The sequence below is a fragment of the Acinonyx jubatus genome, chromosome X (genome assembly GCF_027475565.1).
Source record: "Acinonyx jubatus isolate Ajub_Pintada_27869175 chromosome X, VMU_Ajub_asm_v1.0, whole genome shotgun sequence".
NCBI classification, from domain to species: Eukaryota; Metazoa; Chordata; class Mammalia; order Carnivora; family Felidae; genus Acinonyx; species Acinonyx jubatus.
The window spans coordinates 13,604,606-13,623,499 of NC_069389.1; the positions used below are offsets into that span (position 1 = coordinate 13,604,606).

General features: G+C 47.1%; 1 protein-coding gene and 1 long non-coding RNA gene across 3 annotated transcripts in view; both read left to right on the forward strand.

Moving 5' to 3' along the window:
* NHS (NHS actin remodeling regulator) overlaps positions 1 to 18,894 on the forward strand; it is a 339,957-nt gene that overhangs the window by 52,124 nt on the left and 268,939 nt on the right. The gene's annotated exons all lie outside the window — the stretch shown is intronic.
* LOC128311566 (uncharacterized) lies at positions 2,172 to 3,739 on the forward strand. Its single transcript, XR_008290033.1, has 2 exons — positions 2,172 to 3,084; positions 3,164 to 3,739. It is a non-coding gene; the product is annotated as an uncharacterized LOC128311566 (long non-coding RNA).

Below are 18,894 nucleotides of genomic sequence, written 5' to 3' on the forward strand. Positions count from 1 at the left end.
CAGAAGAAAAGCAGAGCTCTGTTCTGTACAGACAGCAGAGGCTGGTTGCAACAGCGGCCCAAATCAGAGGTCTTCAAACGTTTCTTGTGAATTATATTGAAAGAAATTAAGCACCGTCTTGTACATTTTATATTTGACATCTGAATTTTTTTATGATAAGTTTAATTTGTTGCAAAAAGAAATGCATTTTCCAGCACCTTGTGTGTTCTCACGATTCAAAGTGTGATTCATGGACCACTAACACCAGCATCCCCTGGAAGTGTGTTCGAAATGCACAGTCACAAGTCCTTCCCTGGCCCTGCTGAATCGGAATCAGCATTTTAATAAGCTTCCCAGGTGATTTATGTGCACGTTGAAGTCTGAGAAGCACTGGTGTATATCATATACAAACTTTAAGTGTATCTTTATCAAAACCTTTCCATTTGTGAAAAAAGGTCTGTTATGTGCCCTAATTGGAGAAGCCATTTCTTATTGGGAAACCACCGGCCAAAGCAGACTTGCTGTTAGTCAGGAAAAAGAATTGACTTGTTCATTGATTCAAGTGAATGCGTTAATATGTGTGCTTGGCCAGTCTTCTCCCTTCTGAGTTCTATCCTAGGATGGATGGGTAGCTGCATGGCTAGAAAAATCCATAAGGCACAAAACTGTGCCATGAATTTGCCACCTGGATAAAATATGGCACTGTAGCCTTCCATATTTCTTATTGGAGCTTTCTTTATTTAACTCTTGGGATTCCCCCTCTAACATGATGCTGTCTGAAAGTACCCCTTTGTTTGGGTGCCAGGAGATTTTTCCTCTTGGGGATGATGCACCCCAGTAAGGTTGAGGGTGGGTGGGCAATATACCAGAGGAGTACAGAGGAGCAGGTTAGCTTGAGAGAGGCAAACATATGGAAGCTGAAGATCTGGAAAGAGAATCTCGTAAAGCTCTCCATATGCCCTTTACTGCCCGAAAGTTTTCAGGGACTCTAGTGGTAGGTGAAGCCCAGTCTCAGAACATTGAGTTGGAGAACGAGTTAATGCCCTTTTGGAACTTCCTGGATTCAAGCCTTTTAAACTCCTTTCTGCCCTTGAATTTGTGTGTGTGTGTGTGTGTGTGTGTGTGTGTGTGTGTGTGTGTGTATGCGTGCACATGCATGCGTGCATATGCACACTCGCCCGAGTATGTTAAACGAAAGAAACTTAGCACCAGTTCACCACAGCCAAAGATGGTGCCTGTCTTGTCATCACTCTTGAATTCTAACTTCAGGTGAACTTGTAACACCTACTGTGCACCAGGCACAGTACCGTGCCCTGTAGATACAGGGAATCCATCACTATTAGCAACCAATATGCAAGCACTGGTGGGAAGCATATAGGGATTTTCATAGGATTTGGAAAGAAGGGATGGCAAGAAACTCCCAGTGTTAACCTAGCAGCTCAACCCCCTTATTAGAGGGGAAGTTCCTAAAGAAGGGATAACGAAGTCTATTAAAGACAAGATGCGTCTGCTTGTGTCTGTGCGCATGTGCGTGCCATACAGCTCAAACCTTCACAGACCTGCACTGTTATCCAAGTGCTTTAATGTTTAATTCCCTTTGATTTGGTCCACAGTAACATCAAGTGTTTCTGCAGGCAATTCCAAGGCATCTGAGGAGCCTTGCTGGGAATTAAAATCTAGTAAGACCTTCAGAGGAATTGGAGAAGGGGAACTTTACTGGTTTTCAGGCTGGTCTTATAATTTCATTTTGTTTTCTGTCTGCGACACACATGCACAGGGTCTTTTATCACCCATTAGGCATGGGTCCTGCCAATCGCAAGATTGAAGATGAGGAAAATCAGCAAGTGCTTGGGGAGAAAGCAGAGCCATTACGTCGCCGTGGCTGGGGCAGTCAGGCCAACCCAGGGGGATGCATGAGAAAAGAAATGACGTAGACACGTTCTATTGCTTTCCTTGAGCTATGGCCCATGGCAACTTGTTGACTTTGGTCCTGGGATCAAGTTAGTGCTGAGTTGCTGTCAGCATTACTGGTTGTAAAGTGGCCTTCTCTTTTTCCTACTGGAGGCGAGATCATTCTGGGTGTTTGCGGGGAGAATGTTCTCTGAGTGCTATCACAGAACTTCTCACCAATACTGTTTGGAGCTCCTTGGCCACCGTCCCCTCCCCTGGAGGGGGAGGCTGCAAGGGTGCAAGGCTGCAAGGGTGGAGGTTTGGACATCGTTGAATGCCCAGAGGCCACTAGCTGTTGGTGCCAGGTCTCTCTCTCTCTGTTTTTGTCTTTAATTTGGTAATTTAAATTTTTTATACCATTTCAAATTTACAGAAAAGTTGCAAGAATAATACAAAGAGCCTTTTCATGACACTGACATTGCCTGTTACAATATTAACATTTTTGAAGAGTTCATGCCAGTTACTTTGTAGAATTTCCCTTATTTTGAATTCTCCTGATGTTTTTGCCTTGTTCCATTCAGGTTATACATCTTTTCTTTTCTTTCTTTCTACCTTCCATCCATCCGTCCGTCCGTCCATCCATATATTGAGTGCTGAACATTTATTAAGTAAAGTGCTTACTTTTTAAAACATTAAAAAATAACCCGTCTCTTGAAATACTTCTCACTTGTTTGAAACATAGAGTTCATTGGTTTTTAGTAAACTCAGATGTGCAGCCATCACCCCCAATGGGCCTCTGTACCCATTAACAGCTGCTCCCCATTTCCCCTCCCCCCAGCCCCTGGCCACCACTCATCTATTTTTGTCTCAATGGATTTGCCTATTCTAGACACTTCATATAAATAGAATCACACAATATGTGGCCCTTTTACGGCTGAATAATATTCTGTTGTATGGATGTGCCGCATTTTGTTTATTCGCTCATAGTTGTTTGTTTCCACCCTTTGGCCTTTATCAATAATGCTGATAGAACCATTTGTGTATAGGTTTCTGTGTGATCATATATTTTTGTTTCTTTCTGGAAAATGCCTATGAATGGCACTGCGGGGTCCTGTGGAAGCTCTCTATGGCCTTTGCAGGAATAGGTCATGCGTTTTTGACCTGTTAGAGTCCTGGGAGGCCCAAAGGTAGAAAAGGGGGGCGAGTTGTTATGCAGTAGACCTGGGTGGCTCACAGTGGGGACGCAGCGGGGGCACTGCCATTTTTATGAGCGCTACAAGCTCATCTTCTTCAGCAACTCCTGGTCTCGTTTTCCAGAGACTGATGACCGTCCTGGGTCTGTGACCCTGGCCAGAACTAGGGGTTTTTGATGTTCAGCCTCTCCTGAGGGATGCCTAGGAGACATGACCCCCCCCAGAGAGCACGAGGGACTGTGAGCCCCCTATCTGCGGGCAACATAAACCAGCTGTTCAGCTCCGTCAGCTCTCATCTCATCTGGAACTGCCTTTCCTAGGTTTGCCCCCAGACAAGGGCCCAAGTTAGAGCCTTGCAGTTGCCAGCCTCCTTTAATTGCGTCCTTCATTTCGCAGGCTGTTATTTGTGTGGTGGTGTCTGGGTCTTGACTGGAGGGCCATGTTTTTTATTTTTTGTTTTTTTTTAAACTCAACAGTTTAGTAAGATGTTTGATGGAACCTAGTGATTCATCTATTCCATGAAGAAGGGGAGGAGCGTGTGTGTGTGTGTGTGTGTGTGTGTGTGTGTGTGTGTATGGTGCGGAGGGGTATGGCACACTGAGGAGAAGTTACCCTTAAAACAGAAGCAGCTCAGGCTGGAAAAGCCACCACTTTCCAGCCCCTCCCCACCAGGGGCTTTAATTACAGAGCAATTTCTTCTGCTTTGTCGAACTGACCTGAATTTGGGGTGGGATCCCTTCCCTGATTTACACCACAGGCAGGTTTGGGCTCCATCTTCCATTCATGTGTCTTCATCCTATGTGGAGCAGTGGCTCAGATCATGGCAAGGACTGGGCTTGAAGTTTCTTGCCCTGGAATTCAAAACCATCTCTGCTTTAGGGTGTAGTGGATAGGAGTGAAGACCATGGAGGTAGACTGCCTGGGGGTAATCCTGGCTCTGAATGACCCTGGACAAGTAACTTAACCTCTTGGAGACCAGTTTTCTCATCTGTAAAATGGGAGTAAGAATAATACCTACTTCATACAGTTAGTGGACAGATTAAATAGGTTGACGGATGTAATACTCTAATTAGAAGGTTCTTGGTAAGAGTTTTTAGCTCCATTTATTGTTATTACTATGCTATGTTCCATCCACTATGGTAATTGGCTCAGCTCAGATATTACCTCCTCTATGAAGCTGTGCCTGGTGCCTGGCATATAATAGATGCTCAATAAACATTTGTTCAATGAACGAATAAGCAAATGAATGAATACATTTGCTCCCATCTGGGAGCAATCCACTTCTCCTTGAGGCTTATGTTTTTCTTTTTTCTTTTCTTTCCTTTTCTTTTTATTTGAGAGAGTACATATATGCAAGTGGGGGAGAGGGGCAGAGGGGGAGAGAGAGAGAGAGAGAGAGAGAGAGAGAGAGAGAGAGAGAGAGAATATCTTAAGTAGGCTCCATGCTCAGTGTAGAGTCCAATGTGGGGCTCGATCCCATGACCCCATGACCCTGGGACCATGACCTGGGGTGAAGTCAAGAGTCAGATGCCCAGCTGATTGAGCCACTTAGGTGCCCCTCCTTGAGGCTTTGATAGCACTTTGTCCCTACGTTCTTTTATGGAGTTTCCCCCATTTAACCTTTATTGGAGTTAATTGTTCTTATCCAGATGGTCAGCCCTTGGAGAGTAGAACTTGGGTCAACTGTTTTGGTATTTTCTGTGAGGCTTTGCATGGAGGGCAATAACTATTGGGTAAATAATTAATCCTTTTTGAAAATGGTGGCCTTAAAACATTAAATTGCTGAGTTTTTTTGTTTGTTTTCTTTTTTTACTGGATGCAAACACAGAGACATATACATACAGAGAAAGTACCTCTCCAACAATTTCATGACGTGTGGCTTTCTTTTTTCCTAAAGGAAGTGATAAAGGTAAAAGTTAAGGAGGTAGGTGACAGTGGGAGCCAGAGACTCATAGTAAATAAAAATGTGAGTTCAGTTCAAAGAACGTATTGATGTTAAAGTTTTATTGGAGTTTAACAATTTTAGAAAATATATAGGTTTCATTCTGCTTTGAACTCCTTCAAATGGTGTGTGTGTGTGTGTGTGTGTGTGTGTGTGTTTGTGTGTGTGTGTGTTTAAATGAAAGTGCACAAAAACCCTTTGGTTCTGTCTGAAAAATAATGGATTATTCGCAATGGGTTCTGAATTTCAAAGCTCGTCACTGTTACTGTGCCTCTTGGGTTCATGGTTGGAAATGCTCTGGTTGTCTAATGGGGAGCTGAGGCATAAGGCCTGTCTCTTCTCATGCCTGGCTCATTAGAAAGAACAAGAAGTCACTTGGCCAGTGGTCCAGAAGAGAGCAGGGTTGGTCTACATGCAGACCAGGCTTTCTCCTGGATGCTCAGAGGACAGGTGACAGGTCAAAGGGAGGTGGATCCTGCAGAGATCTCACCATGTTGTTTAGGATCAGGTAACATATGGCCAAGCTGGGAAGTAGAGAAGTGAGTTATGTCCCGAGGACAGAAGTCATGTGCATCTAAGCAGAGGTATGGAGTGGGTCAAGACAATTTTTCTTCACTTTGACCTTTGAATGTGTGGATTATTTATTCACTGAAGTTTTGGTAAGCTGGTGAGAAAAAAAATTTACGTATATTATCCATGGTAAGTTAACTGTTGAAACACCCTCAAACCTCAGCGACCTATCCCAGTAAATGTTTATTTCTAACTCATGCTACAGTCCCATGTGGGGTGGCAGAGGGTGGAGGAGGGGGCTGTACTTACATGCGGTCATTCGAGAACCCAGGCTCCTTCTGTCTTGTGGCTCTACCCTCTCCCTTAGGGCCTTGGAGTCCTCTACCGGATCCCCAAATCCAGCCAGCAGCAAGGGTGGGAGGATGTGGAGGAGTTTTTATTTTTTGTTTTGTTTTGTTTTATTTATTTATTTTTTTGAGAGGGGGGCGCACAGGTGAGCAGAGGAGGGCAGAGGGATACAAAGAGAATCCCAAGCAGGCTCCACGCTCAGTGCAGAGCCCGAGGTGGGGCTTGATCCTACAACTCCGGGATCATGACTTGAGCCGAAATCAAGAGTGGGACGCTTGACCGACTGAGCCACCCAGGCGCCCCTGAAGGCAGGTTTTAAGGGCTAGGACTGGAAATGGCATTTATCACTTCCGCCCACATTCCATTGGCCAGCCTCATCATGGCCATGTCTAGGCTCAGGGAGGCTGGGAAATGGGGTCTAGCAGTGTGCCCAGAGCAAAGGCAAATGGTTTGGTGAAAAAATAGTTCATCTGTGCCACAGAAAACAAACTGGAAACTTCCCCTCTTAGTTGCCATACGGAGGGACAGGGTATTTTACTGTGGTTTGGAAAAATGCTTGATTTAAAAACTGCTACCAACATGTCTCTGAGAAGAGGCCAGCGCTGAATGAGCCAAGGGCAATCATGGGCAATCATTTGTTCAAACAGTTTTCTGTTAAGCATCTGCCCTGGGTCAGGCATTATCTTGGGCACGGGGACCGTGATGGCAAGCAATACCAGCATCACTCCCTGTCCTCTTAGAACTGGCATTTGTCAGAAGACAGGCAATTGAATGTGCAAACTTCCTACAATATGAGGACAGCGTGAGGGAAAGTAGGGGAGCACATAGGCAGAGACCTAGGCCAGTCTGAGAGAGCCAGAGAAGTTTACAGGAAAAAATGACATTTACACCGACACTTGAAGGGAAGGGCTACAACACTTGGCTGAAGGAAGGCAGAGAAGTGGCATAGGTAACTGGGTATTAGGAAGGGGGCATAGCTCAGTGGATCTCAGCCTTGATTGCACTTTGGACGCACTTGGGGTAGACTTGGCCAATTAACTAAGAATCCTGGGGTGCGGGGTCTGGGGGTAGGTCCAGGCATTGATCTTATTTGTGAAAGAAGCTTCCCAGGTGATTCTGATGCATGGCCATGGTCAAGAATCACTACAACAACAGCATTCATTCATTCCTTCATTCATTCATTCTTCTTTTTAAAGTTTATTTTGAGAGAGAGCATGCAAGCAGGGGAGGGGGAGAGAGGGGGGAGAGAGAATCCCAAGCAGGCTCCGCAGGGTCAGCGCAGAGCCCAACATGGGGCTCAGACTCACGAACTGTGAGCTCGTGACCCCAGCCGAAGTCACCCAGGCTGAGCGCCCTAGAAGAGCAGCTTTAAAGAGAGGGCAGGAGGGGGGGCAGGACTGAAAGCTTTTCAGACTGAAGTCGCTTCCAGGCTGAGATTTGGGGTCACTGGGGCGCAGGGCAGGAGCTCTTTCCTCTGGGTATTGGGGGGGAGGGTCCCTTCTCCCCCGAGGTCTCAGCCTGGCAGGGCTTCATCAGCACTGAACTCGTCTTGCAGGGTCTAATGATCTCATTGCCTGCCTTTGGTGGTTTCGAGGGAGGCAGGCTGAGAGAGCAAGGATGGCGTGTGCAAAAACCCGCCTCTCTGATTTCTTAGGCAGAGAAGGGCCAGAGTGCAGGCCAGGCTGGCGACTGGCTGGAGGCTGCTTCTCCCTGGGGCTGGCAGGGTGCAGGTGCAGCCTCGGAATTGTCAGCTAGCCGTTTCAGGAAGCTGGTGAGCAGACACGCGTGGCTCCTGTAGAAAGGACCCAGTGGGTTGTATCTGCTCAGCGTGGGGTCCTACACCTCATGGAGGGCTCCACAGACCATTGTTTCTGGACCCACCTTGGGCCTGTCTTAAGGAGAACACAGATTCCCAGGCCATAGGCCTGCGTGCTAAACAGGCTTGGTTTTTGCAGGCCTCAGGCCTTCCCCAGGCCACACCATTTTGTTTGTGTGTCTGGAAGCCTCTGGAATGTTCTTGGTAGCACATACAGACCTGTTTACCCATGAGGAGCTGGACCTTAACCTGAAAAGCAGACACTTTGTTCCTGTTTTGAAAGCATAAAGCCTTAATCTTATCATTCTAGCATTCACACTACCAACTTGGAGACGTCAAGATATCGGAGCTGGGTATTGACTCAAAGTCAGGGCTGTGTCTCTCAGAGGCTGTGAGGCTTGCGGGCAATCATCCCAAGTAAAGAGGATAGCTTGTTTAAGAATAAAACAGAAGGAAAGGTTCAGATCCATTTTTACTATTTTTGTCACAGAAAAGCTAGGGGTTTTCCTCAGGGATAAAGGAAAAAATAGCTCTCTTCTGTATCAGAGCTCTGTCTTCTCGTGGTGCCCTCTTGTGCATGCGTTTGCAGGCATGCTGGCCGCTGGGCATGGGAACAGAGGTTTGAAAGTGATGTATATGTGGATACTGACCTCATGGATATATACATCAATATCTAGAAACTGCTTTAAAAGTGAAATTGTAGTGATTATGTCAATGATTATACTATAGCCATTTTACCGGGAGATTCCAGGTAAAGATTTAGGGAAAAAAGCTACCCCCTCCCCCCCGCACCCCACCCCACCCCATCATTTTCCACTGTGGGTGATTGGCCGCCATGGTGGTATATGACCTGACTTCTGTTTTCTCCCATATTTGTTTTTTTTTTAATTTTTTTAACTTTTTATTTATTTTTGAGACAGAGAGAGACAGAGCATGAGCAGGGGAGGGGCAGAGAGAGAGGGAGACACAGAATCCGAAGCAGGCTCCGGGCTCTGAGCTGTCAGCACAGAGCCCGACACGGGGCTCGAACCCACAGACCGCGAGATCATGACCTGAGCCGAAGTCGGACGCTCAACCGACTGAGCCACCCAGGCGCCCCATGTTTTCTCCCATATTTAAACGTAACCTGCTGCAATCCAAGACGTCCAGGAGAGCCAACTTGGGTTCTGTGCCAGAAACAACCCTGTTCTCTGACTCAAGGGTTCTTACCTCACAGTTCTTCCATTTGACAGCTGAGAAAACAGAAAGCCCCAGAGGTCAAGTGCCTGGTCCATGGTCATACAACTGTTTAGGGGCAAAGCCAGGACTAGAAACCTGGTCTCCTGGAATTTAGACAAGGCCCATTACAAGCGGGTTTTGGATTGCTTGCCAGTCCTCATCATTTGACAGTGGCTGCGGAATATGTGTGTTGAGAAGGATTCTGAGGCTGGGTATTTACTCACTCAGAAGTGCTGTAACTGACTAGCTCGGTCTCCCTGGGGTGCAGGTGAGAGGATTTGCTGTAGTGTTTGTTTGTCTCCCGCTGTTGTACCCTGCTAGGTAGGCTCTGAAGTAGGTTCTGGAGCTCCTGTTGCCCCCACTCGTGTGCCAGTGTAAGCCCTGGCCTCTTCAGATGATCTGACAACAGTGTTTGCCACCCCTACAGGGAGGCCCTGGAGGAGGGCACCAGAGCATTCTGAGCCCACGGGGGCATTTTCTCCTGATGATTCTGAACGAGGCCCGTCAGAACTCCCGAGCCTAGAATGTCCTCCTTGGTGTCTCTAAGATACATCTCAGCGAGTGGGACGGGAGATGAAAACAGTGCTTTCAAAGCAGGCAATCATTTTGGGAGCTTTCTTGAGTGGTGTGAACACACGCGTGCACACACACACACACACACTATGGTCCAAGAGCACCAGGAAGACCCCTCATCGAAGAATTATGTGCCTCATACTCGGGAGGCTTTGATGCATCTTGCACTTTGATGACTTGAGGTTGGGACATCCTCGTCCCCTTCCCCTTTGCCCTCCTCCCACAGCCCATTTCCTTGGGAGGCGGGCTCTTGAGCTAAGGGTTAGAAGTCCCTTTCCTCCCAGGGAAACAGGCCCCACCTCAAGGACAAGACGGAGAGCCCTGGGGTCTCTCCCAGGGAGGCTCCAGTTCTCAGTCTCAGAGGCATTAGTTCTCTGGCTTCATTTTGAATTTTTAAAAAATGTTTTATATTTCATAGAGAGAGAGCATGAGCAGGGGAGGGGCAGAGAGAGAGGGAGACACAGAATCTGAAGCAGGCTCCAGGCTCTGAGCTGTCAGCACGAGCCGTGAGATCATGACCTGAGTCCAAGTCAGATGCTCAGCCCACTGAGCCACCCAGGTGCCCCCACTGGCTTCATTTTGGATCACTTTATGGGGGGCAACTGACATTCAGTTTTTCCTCATCTCCCACTTCTGATTCTTGGGAGGCTTGGGCAAGTTACCTAATTGCACTAAGTCTCAGTTTCCCCATCTGTAAAATAGAGAGTGTTAGTTCCCACATTGTGGAATCTTGTGAGGATTAAATCATCGGGTGTGCCTGGCAAGTGACCAGTAACTGTGCCCTGTTATTTTTTTTTTGTTGTTCTCTACTATTTTTAAGTCACAAACACAGAGCCCTTGAAGGATCATCCACTAGGTTCTCTAATTTTGTGGGTGGCCGTGTGTTTGAGCATTTCAGAGAGAGGGAGAGGTGGGGAGGGAGAAGGAAATCAAGTGAGCGAGCTGGCAGTCTCTGCCTGTGATAAAAGCAGTGACACTGCAGGGAATTGTCGTCTAGACGCGAGATTGCGTATTATTTCAGCCGGTGCATCTGAAACTTTGTACAGATGGATCATCTGCGGAGCTTATTTAAAATGCAGATTCGGGGCGCCTGGGTGGCTCGGTCAGTTAAGCGTCTGACTTCGGCTCGGGTCATGATCTCACAGTCCATGAGTTCAAGCCCCGCGTCGGGCTCTGTGCTGGCCGCTCAGAGCCTGGAGCCTGTTTCGGATTCTGTGTCTCCCTCTCTCTCTGCCCCTCCCCCGTTCATGCTCTGTCTCTCTCTGTCTCAAAAATAAATAAATGTTAAAAATAAAATAAAATTAAAATAAAATAAAATAAAATAAAATAAAATGCAGATTCGGGGGCACCTGGGTGGCTCAGTCGTTAAGCGGTTAAGCGTCAGACTTCGGTTCAGGTCATGAATTCAGAGTTCGTGAGTTTGAGCCTCATGTGGAGCCTGCTTGGGATTCTCTCTCTCTCTCTCTCTCTCTCTCTCTCTCTCTCTCTTTCTCTTTCTCTCTCTGTCTCTGCTCCTTCCCCCCTTCAAAATAAAGAAATAAACTTAAAAAAAAAACTTGCAGATTCTGATTCATTAATTCCGGGCTGCTTTCTAGTAAGCATTTCTAACAAGCTCCCGGGCAATGGCGATGCTGCTGGCCTGTGGACCCCAGTTCGACACCAGGTAAGAGTCTAGGAGACAGTGGGCCAAGGCTGCCCTGTAGATTTGGAGCAACCTGAAACTTGACAACCCTGTGGCTAGTCAGCTAGATTGGTGCATCTAGGAGCTGAGACTTTCTGGGGATGAATGGAGAAATACTGAAGCCCAACTCTGAAGAGCCAGGTTCGAGTCCCGGCGAGGTATCAAGACACAGTGAGCAAGTTGTTTCTCTCCCTCGGCCTCAGCACCTTGGTCGTCTTTAGAGCAGAGGGCGGCCGAAAATACTATGAAGCCTTGCTGTTCCCAGAGTGGTCCTTAGCCCCACGTCCTGGGCCACCTCAGACCTCCTGTGCCCAAAGCCACATTTTAATAAGTTCCCCCGGGGATTCACTTTCATGTTAACATTTGAGAAGCGCCAGTCTAAGACTCCTTCCTACTAGAGGATTCCGTTGATCTAGTACTTTCTAACTCTAGCTCTGGTGACAGAAATCTCAAGTGACTCCATTTATACAACAGGGATGTCTTCATCAGGAAATACCTTCTTTTAGTTCTCCCACAGTAATTTTGGTGATTTGCAAAGAACGTCAGACCAGTAAAATTTATTCCGAACCAGCATTTCCCTGTGTTTGAGTAGGAGGGAGTGTCAGAATCCCTGAAGAGTGGTCCACCACCAGCAGCACCCTTCTCGGGCCCTCAGCAGATCGCGGCACGGTGTCCCCAGCTTCCCTGGGCTTGGCGCCACCTCCTCCATTTTCTTTTGATGCTGGTGCACGTTGGCTGTGTTGGGAGGCAGAGCGGGTACGCATTCCCATGCGTCTACATATTGGTGCATTGGCTCTCTGATGGGAATTGGGGCTACAAGTGGGGAATTTTTATTGCATGGACTCCAAAAGGAAGAAGCAAAATTGTCCCAGGGTTTTAGTTCCACGGAGGAATTTTGGGGCGCCTGGGTGGTTCAGTCGGTTGAGCGTCCGACTTCGGCTCAGGTCACAATCTTGCGGCTCGTGAGTTCGAGCCCCGCGTTGGGCTCTGTGCTGACAGCTCGGAGCCCGGAGCCCTCTTCGGATTCTGTGTCTCCCTCTCTCTCTGCCCCTCCCCCACTCCCACTCTGTCTCTCAAAAGTGAATAATGTTAAAAAAAATTACTTCCATGGAGGAATTTTTTTAATTATAGAAATTTCAGATACACAAGAAAGATAGAGAATAATATAAGAAACAGGATTTACACGAAGACGTACATTATTATAAGTAAAATTGTAATGTGGACTCCTCAGTGGCATCACCTTTTACAACCATACCCTGAAAATTGGTATTCATAATTCTCAGGCATGTCTTTATATTTTAATATGTGTGTATTCCTAAGCAGCATTTAGCATTGTCTTTGCTTGGTTTGAAATTGGTATACATTGTTTTATACTCTGTATCCTTCTGCAACCTGCCTTTTTTGCTCAGCATTATACATGGAGATTTATTCATGCTGTTGTAGCTCTACTTCCATTTATCGATTCTCTGGCTGATCGACGTGGCAGTTGTTTCTGTTTTTTCCTCTTCCAAACAATGCTACAGTGAACATATGTCACTTTTATGCGTATACGTGTGAGTTTTTCAGGGCAGTGTTTTTCACGGAGTGTGTTGTGACCTATTTGTGGGTCATGAACTCAAACCAATGGGTTGTAACTCCGTTGAAAAAAAGTAAAATAGAATACATTGAGAATGACCAGAATATGTTTCCCATGGTAAGAGGAGTTACTATGTCATGGAATTTCTTTCAGTTACGAGGTGACACGGTTTACTTTGATAGCCCATTACTTTATAATTGAAACAAGTTTAGGGAAATTAAACTTACTGTGTGGGTCATGGTCGGCCTAGGGACGGGCTTGCTGCGTTGAAAACTGTGTGTATCTTTGGCTTTTCTAGAGCTTGCCAGATTCCTCTTCCAAGTGTACTGATTCACACTGCTATGAGTTTTCAAGTTGAAAAGCTCAAGAGAAAATAGACCCCAAGGACAGATGGAAGCTAGAGAATTAAAAAAAAAAAAAAAAGCTTAAAATTCCCACCTTCTTCGCTCCTCTTAACTCTGTGTAAACATTGTGGGTTTTCTTGACCTTGCAAATTTGCTTTTAATCTGAAACAAGAAAAAAGCTTCGAAGGGAATTCCTCATCTTCCTGTCTCTCTTGCCTCAGTTCAGGGAGGGGTGAGCTGGAAGGAGGTATCCATTAATAACAAGAGAGCTGTGTCTAACCTTTGCGCTCTAGCTACTGTGGGCAGGTTTTCAAAGATGGACAAAGATTTCTCCAGATCAAAGTCAGTGGTGCCATCATTGTTTCTTACTTAGAAATAAAGCAGGGAATGGGGCACCTGGGTGGCTCAGGTGGTTAAGCATCGGCTCTTGGTTTTGGCTCAGGTCATGATCTCATGGTTTGTGAGTTTGAGCCCCTCATCGGGCTCTGTGCTGACAGTGTGGAGCCTGCTTGGGATTCTCCCTCCCTTCTCATTTTCTGACCCCCCGCCCCCAAGAAATAAACTTAAAAAAAAAAAAAAGAAATGAAGCAGGGAATTGGGAAACCCAAGGAGCCATCCTCCCATAGTTCATCTTTCTGGGGGGCTGGTCAGTTCCTGCTCTAGTCCCAAACCCCCCTGGAAGGCCAAATCCTGTGTGAGCTGATTGTTATCTGGCTTGCTGCAGCCTGTTTTCCCGGAGATGTGTGTCCATGTATTCTCTCCCTCCATGCACTGCACAAGCAAAGACCAAGAGATGGGAAGAAGGCAGGTTTGGGGGCCCTCCTCCATGACTCTCCCTGTGCCCAGAACCTACCATTCATCGTCTCCAGTCATCTTGGCAACCCCTCTTTCTGCAGAGGAGGAAAACCGAGCCTCAGAGTTTAGGTGACTTCCCCAGATCACTCATCTGATAGGATAGAATTCCTAACCTTATGGAGACCCTTCTGTATGCCAGGCATTGTTCTAAGCACCTTATATAATTTCCTCTTTACATCTTCATCACATCCCAGTAAAGGTAGGCACCATTATCATCCCAGCTTTACAGACGGGGAAACTGAGACACCAAGAGGTTAAATCATTGGCCTAGGATCGCACAACCAGTTGACATTTTCCATCTGTTGAATGGGGATCCTTCGCTATTCTGTATCATAGGTATGCCCTCCTTCTCTCCCTTCCTTCCAGCATTTTCCAATAGGTAAGGGAGATGGTCTCTGCGCATGGGAATTTGGGACAAGCGTGTACCATATAGTAGAAACAACGTGGTCACAATGACAGTGGCCATGTGTACTTTAGCGCTGAAATGAGTGGACGGCCCAGAGATCAGAGAAGGAGGCGCTGGATGAGGCTGGCGGATAGCCTTGTACATTTCATCAGTAGATCTCAGTTCTCTTAAAACCATAGGTATCAAACTTGAGCACGCATCAGAATCATCTAGAAGACTTGTTAAAATACAGATGGCTGGACTCCAGATGCCCCACCCCCTCCCAAGTTTCTGATTAAGACAGGACTCAGGCCTGAGAATTTGCCTTACTAACAAGCTCCTCCTGCCGGACAGCGCTTGGGAAATCACCGGCTTATATGATAGATAAGATTCGTAAAAGTGCTAGAAAAAGGAAATGAATGTGATCTGTATGCTAGTGAGAATAAATAGGTTAGCCAGGGTGACAGACAAGCCTTAAAGTCTTTGTGGCATAACACACTGAAGTTTTCTTTCTGGTCTATGTTCCAGTCCAGTGCGGGTTGATAGGGGCATATTCTGCTCCATGCTGGTGTTCGGGGGCCCAGGCTCCTTCTGTTTGTGGCCAGGCCACTGCCTGGGCACTTCGAGTCCTCCGTCAAAACGTCTGAATCTGGCAGCAGTGGAGGGAGGAGGGATTGGAGGATTGTGCAGAAGGCTTTTATGTGCCAGGCCTAAAGGACAAACACGTCGTTTCTACCCACGTGCCATTGGCCAGAACTCAGTTACACGGTTACGCGTACCTGCAAGGGAGCCTGGGTAGAAAAGAGAACAGAGAATGAATATGTAGCAATCTTTGCCACGGCCTGTTTGAGGGTCCACAAGGAGTTTGGTTTGACCGGAAAAGCACATTCGTGTCAAGAGAACAAATGAATGTTTCATGCTCTTTCAGGGAAATTTTCTGTGGCCAGTTTGGGTCATCACGTAACATCATGGCAGTGTAGCTGTGGGGTCGGAAAAATAACCAGCAGATTTTCACTGAAAGCCCGAATAGGTGGTTTCGTAGTTATATGATTTCTCAGGACCTGATTTTGTTCTCTCTCTGAAAATCGGAAGAAGATATATGAAAATTGCTAGTTTGGTGCCAAGCACATGATGACAGAGTAGCTCTTTCTGTTTTCGGCCGCTGGATGGGCAGACGGAGCCACGCTGTTGTGGCGTTGGGAGCCTCTTCACGTGGACAGCTGTTGGAATCGGCTCAGGGACACAGTCGCAAGCTCGTCTCGGCAGTTGGGTGGCTGGCCCAGCAAGGCCCAAGGAAGCAGCGTAGGCCCGGGACCACAGCAATATTCGTTACGTACTTGGCTTCTGGAAGCAACACCATTACCCGGTCCGGTGACTTTGGCCTTTGTGCCTCAGTTTCCTCATGCGTGAAGAGGGGCGAGTCTTAACGACCTCGTACGGTTGCCGTGACGGTGGGGCCGAGGAAAAGCCGAGGACTGACAAGTGTTGGATACGCACTCCTGAATTTCTCAGGAGTTGCCCTTTCTCCCTCTTGGTGTCATCACCTGAGGCCGCTATGGAGGTTCTTCGACCACGTACGCCCCGTAGGCTTTGTTTGGTCTTAGGATGGCGTGCCGGGCCTGACAGAGCCCTGTCCTCTCTCCGTAGCACGGGTGCGTCGCAGTGACTTCGGGGCCTCTGAGCTGTCCGCGGATGTGAGTGCAGTGTGGGCTGGGAGGTGGTGAGGGAGTCTCCGAGCTTTTTCCAGGCTGCGCCTCCACGTCGGCTGAGCGGACCCCTCAGCAGAGATAAAAGTCCCCTGGGCTCCCGGACAGCAGCACTGAGGCCCCCCCACCCACCCCCACAGTCCCTGGACCAGCGCTGCTCTCCTTCGTTTCACCTTGTTCTCTGCTCCCCTCAGGTCTGGGTCCTTTAAAAACCTTTCTCTCCCCCTGTTCAAACGGTGCAATTTTGGGTGATTGAAACCACATTTTTATATGTGTCAAAATCAGTTCAGCCTTTAGAAAGGAATCATAATATAAATTGGATCATATATCCTAAGTGGATGCCACCAGCTAATTCGTTTGTTAGGCCGTTCAGCTACATGGGATTAAGTGAGTGTTTACTCTTCGGCAGCTACATGTGGGTCTCGTTAATGCACATTCTGGTATGGCTCGTGCCTAATATCTTGTCAAGTAAGGGAGCGTGTAGAAGGCCCTTGCACACCAGCAACCTGCAGGGAGCCATTCCTTCTCCAGCAGCCTCTAGTGATTAACGGGGTGGGGCTGAACATCCCTGCTCCTTTTTTGAAATGCACGCTCATCAAGTTGCCCGCAGCCTCAGAAAGGCTGTGGTCTGTACCCTCGTCGGGGCAAGCGGGGATCGGGGGCGGCCGAGAGCGCCAGCGTCACATTCTGAGGCCCCGCCCCAGATCTACTGAATCAGATTCTGACTTTGTGTGTGGGCAGTGCGTGGGCACGAAAATTTAACATGTGCTGCTCTAAACCACTCTTCTCAGCCTTAGCTGCACATTGGGTTCAAAAGAGATCGGTCTGGAATGTGCCTGGGCATCGGGGTGTTTCAAAGCTCCCCAGGTGATTCTGGTGTGCAGCCAAGGTGAGGAAGCGCTACTCTAAGTGGCTGTGCCTCTGACCCCCGTCCCCCGCCCCCACTTTTTATAGGGGAGATCACAGGGCCTGCTTTACAGGTGGCTGGGACGACTCGGGAGGTAACACTGGACCAGCCAGCACACCGCGGTCACCCAGAAGTCCTTCTCCTTTTCTACAACGTCACCGCATTTCCTCCTGCCCTTCCCAACTTCTCATTTTCCTGATTCCTGAAAAGAGAAGTTTCTTTTGGTCCCAAGTAGCAGCATGTTGGGAACTGGGGGTGAGAAGGATTTGGAAGTCCTCCTGCATTATTTTCATGCAGAGCTCTCTGGTTGGCTGTCTCTGTGTTTTTTTGCAACAGTACAGACAGCTTCTTTTGTTCCTGTGGTTGTCATTGTTGTTTCTTTGTTGCGGTTCATTTGTTTATTTGTTTGGAACTGCCAGCCGGTGGGAGCCCAAGTATGGGGAAGAATGAGTTTGGAAATATTTCCTTCCTGGTACTTGTGCTGGAATCCGGACCGAGTTGTGTCTCTGAAACTCCGGAGGAGTGTGTTATTGCTGGTCCTGTGTGCGTCACTACCCCCGGGGCACAGCAGGCGTTTCATGTGGACGCCAGACTCGTCTTTTATAAGGGGTACGTACGGTGTTTTTAAACAGGTCTCCTAGTTTGGGCACCGCACACTAAGTTGGCAGAGACTCATTTTGCTTCCAGCTTTTCCCCACTGAGCATAGCTAGAAACCCCGGAAGTGATGCAGGAGATTCAGTGATGCTGAGAGTCCCTGGCTCCAGGGTAACTGTCACCGTCGCTTCTGACCTCATGGTGCTCTTTGGCTGTTTTGTGTGTTTTAGGTAAGCGAAGGGCCCAGTTTGTACTCTTTTGTGTGTGGCTTCTTCTGCCCAGTATGAGGTTTGTGAGGTCCACCCACGTGGTTGTGTGTAGTTGTAGACGACTGGGAGCAAGGATGTTCACCAAATCTTGATCTTGGACTCTTGTCAGAGTTAGGCCTTGAGTAAAAACTAAGTTAGTTAAAAAAAAAAATTTTTTTTGTCCTTAGTCTACAAGCCTAAGACCTGTTAAGTGAACAAAATTTGAAAAATAAAGATCAACAAAATATAAAAAAATAAACATAGTCTCTAAATCTATCACCCCAAGAGAGTCTCTCAGTATTTTTGTGTATATCCTCCAGGTTTTTCCCCAGACGTGTTCTAATAACTTGGACTTAGAGTCTACATACTGCTTTTTAAACGTTTTTTTTTTCACTCACTAGAACAAGAATATCTTACTGTGTCCCCAAATATTCTTCAACAGCATCTCCTTTATTGGTTACATGGTTGGTCTTTGTATAGCAAAATTAGGCTTAATATATTTTAAACTTTTTTTGCCTGAGATTTAGGAACTGCTTTAAACAGCTTTTATGGTCATAAAAATGCAATCAGTCAGTAACATTGCCAAGTCTTCTGAAGGAAAACAGGCTTTACTTTTTTCCCTCATGGCGTACCCCGAGCTTGTGGGTGCCACTGAGGAGCTGGGTGGGCATAGCTGTCAAGATGGGAAGGTCTCCATGTGTTTCTGAAATGAAGGCCACTATTAAATGCCTAATGTCCTGCTCTCTGGTTATTTTCAGAAAGTCAAGAGCTAAGGGGTGATTTTTCATGAACTCACCTCGAGGTCAGAATTATGAATTTTCTCTTTTCTGCCTGCCCCAAAGTCAAACTGTGTCAAAGCATGCCTTTTTATTTTTGTGAAGTAATCTGTTAACTAGCACCTGTGGGCATCGGTTGCCTCTTTTCCTTGTTACCAAAAGGGATTCAATGGTAATCAGATCCCTAATTCTTACGCAGTCTTTTAACCAAGAGCCAGAGAGACAGGTGAACATTGTAGTTTTTATAGGGATACTCTTGGAGTGTTTATAAACCACAGAACTACTTTGGAGAACTTTAAAGCACTTTGAGCCAGTAAGCTCATTAATGATGAGGAAAAGGAAATAAAATTTC